A 3,499-nucleotide genomic window follows, 5' to 3' on the forward strand; every position below is an offset into this window, starting at 1 on the left:
AAAAAAAAAAAAAAAATCCCCAACATTAAAAGAAAATTATTAAGTTTGCAAAGTCAGCCACTTCAAAATTAGGAAAACCCAGAATGAAAGTTGCCTGCCAAACTTGTATCAGTCCATTGTATTTGGCTACAGGGTCATTTACTACTATTTCTACAGGACCCCTGCCTCACTCAGTACACAGATTGGATCTGCTTTAGGAATGAATCAGAGGTAGTTTCCTGTAGGAATCCAGATTCATTTTTTGCAGAAGTTGCAATGTGTGTATTGAATGAGGTGGGGGATTTCTAGATAAAGCAGCAATGGTTTCAGGCTTAAGGAAGTTGAATGTCACCCTCAAGAATTGGTTTCTTTCCCTTTCTCTACCATAGAGTTCTTATAGGTTGCTAGACAAGTCGCTTAAAGCAAAGTTTTCATAGGTGGTCATTAACCATCTCAATTTCTGGTTGTCTAACTTATTGCTCTGGGGTGTGATTTGCAGAAATGATTGGTACTCATTACAGCAAATGAAGTCAGTGAGAGCTCTAATCCAAATATATAAAGTGGTATATAATGCTACGTTCTCTGAAAAATCAAGCATTTCTCATATTTGGCATCTGTGATTAGTGTATGTTTCTGACGTTAATGTATAAGTGCCTCAACTCCCCAGCTGTAAAATGAGAAAAATACCTCACAGGGATATTGTGAAGGTTGATTAATGTTTGTGAAACACTCAGCTACTATAGTGATACATTTCATACACAATCCCACAAGGAAATTAATAATTCTGTATTCAGAGCAGATCTTGACAAGTGAATAGTAAACAAAGCAGGAGGCCACTCATCAAACAGAGAGGATGAAACAAAATGTTGAGTTGCTGCCCGTTCAGGGAGCACCATGCATACCGTGTGGTGAGCAAGGCAGGGGTTCTGTGGAAAAATGGTGTGATCATGTATCTGAAGACTGCTTCAAAATGCAAATACAGAATGGGGCCTGAACATAAGTTGCACAGACAATTTTAATTTTGGAATTTATTAACTTCTGAGCATTATAAATGTTCTTTTAATTTAAGTTTTTTGTGTGTAATGATAATATACATTGACCTCACTGGGCAGTAATGCAACCTAGTTAACTGGTGTTTGTTAAGCACTTAGATATTCTGGGATGAAAGGAACAATGTAAGAATAGAAATTGCTTTTTCACAGTGGGAAACAGTATTGCAAGTGTGTATTAGCATGTCAAGTGAAATTAGATAACAGTGAACTATTGGTGTTTTAGGACAAATATAAACATTCTTTAGAAAATTATAATCCTTGCTAAAATAACTAGTGAGCTTTCAAGTAAGAGAATTATTAGGATGTTACTGGAATAGCTTTTTAATGTTTTCCCCCCTTTTTTTCCAAAAAAGGCATAATAAATCCTAATGCTTTACATTATAGGAAACATCAGCTTCTTATAGGACAATTACAGATCCTTTGAAAGCTAATTAAGACATATTATCTTCGCAATTGAAAAAAATGGGCAAACAATTTAAATATTAGAAGTGAATCAAAGAACAAATCCAGTAGAGTGTAATCTAACAGTAGGACAACCTCAGAACCATCCATCAAGAGAAACAACTATAGGCAGAACATTTACTGTAGGAGCCAACCCACAAGCTTAGGTGTTGCTGCTGGAAAATATATAATGCAGCTTCACATCAGGATCCTACTGCTGCCAAGTATACCTCAGGAGTGACCTTAACATTGATTACTCTTGATGAAGGAGGCAAAGGAAGCAGACTTTTGTGCCAGCAATACTAGGAGAGAGGATCAAGCCAATATTCAAATTAAAGAACATCTGCATGAGTTTTTATTTTGCCATTGAATTGCAATTTTTCATAGTGTGAGCCCTGTCTATAAAAGTCTCAAGTGTTTCTGCACAGCGTCTACTCTACATGTGCAAATAAATGAGATTTTAATTATGACGGAGAGGCTACGTGACAAGGAAGTGTTTGAGGCCACTCAAGGCAGTAAATCCTATGAGCATAAACCAATTAAGATACCACCATAACTCCTGAGACTCCCTGCTGAGCATATTACTTTTATGCATGTGTTGACTAGAGATGCCTTTCCCTTTCACATTTTAAATAGAAAAAAATTACCTTTTGAAAAGTGAGAACTCCATTAAGACTCTGCTTTTTTCATGAACACAAGAGAACTGTAGGCTGTAATTCTGTTTGTAGCACTGATGCAATAAGTGACCTTTAGGGTTATCTAATACAAGTCTCAGTAGAGATTCAGGAATCACTAAACTAACCCAAACTGTTGCTTATCTTGAAAACTTCCAGAAAAGGAGATTAAATGACTTCCCAAGGTAGTTTTTTCCATTGTCTTGCTCTTGTAGTTAGAGAGTTTTTCTTGAGATTTGACTGAAACCTTCTTTGTTATAGCTGAAACCCCTTGCCTTTTGTCCTGTCTTTTATGAAAAAGGGAGAACAGTTTTTCTCCAGATTCTTTATGGCAGTGTTTCAATCAAATTAAAAGAAATATAGATTCTTGCTGTATTTTAATTTGTGCAATATGACTCTTGGAGAAATAACTCTGACCTTGTTAAACAAGTTTTTTTTTCTAATTTTGCCTCTCCTAAATTCATACTTTGCAGAGAAGTTAGCACTAGTCTATACAATTTTTCCAGATCTATTTTAAGGACTAAGTGGCCTTTATCCTGGCTTTTTGCAGAGGGGTGGCTATCACCATTTGAGTATAATAGCAGGCTCACTAAGGAATATTTGCTAAAATGTCTGCTCTTTACATCATTCTGAATGGGCATTGAAAGAGTGCTGAAGAAACATAACTGATTTAAGAGGAAAACAGCTTTTGGGAAAGAAAAAAGGGAGATAGACCCTTGTAGTGGCATGGTGCTACATGTAATGTTAACTCAGTAAACAAAACCACCAAATTGTATAAGTGAGGGCATCCAGCTTACAAGCAGGATTTCTCAGTAGAAAACCGTTTGTTCTCTTCTACAATATATAGATATCATAGTTGATAGGGTCAGAAGGGACCTGAGCAGATCATCAATATCTGGTTACACCTTAGTATTTCATCCAGGAAACCTAACTTTTTTGCTTGTCTGAATTTGACTGTTGGAGGAGATATCCTTATGTTTCATAGTTTCATAGTTTCTAGGGTCGGAAGGGACCTGGGCAGATCATCTAGTCCGACCCCCTGCCATGGCAGGAAAGAGTACTGGGGTCAAACGACCCCAGCAAGATGGTCATCTAACCTCCTCTTAAAAACCCCCAGGGTGGGAGCCTGCACCACCTCACTTGGAAACTGGTTCCAGACCCTAGCCACCCTGACCGTGAAGTAGCGCCTCCTGATGTTCAAGGCAAATTGTATATTCAATAGTCAGGATTTTCTTTTCATTCTGTGGTGGCACAGGTCTTGGGAAAATGCACTCCTGTAAAACAAATGATTAATACTCATAAGAATTAATAAGTGAACTTGTGGAGAGTGAGTGTCATTCCACTGTAAAACAC

The sequence above is a fragment of the Alligator sinensis genome, unplaced genomic scaffold, assembly GCF_000455745.1.
Source record: "Alligator sinensis unplaced genomic scaffold, ASM45574v1 scaffold104_1, whole genome shotgun sequence".
Classification (NCBI taxonomy): Eukaryota; Metazoa; Chordata; order Crocodylia; family Alligatoridae; genus Alligator; species Alligator sinensis.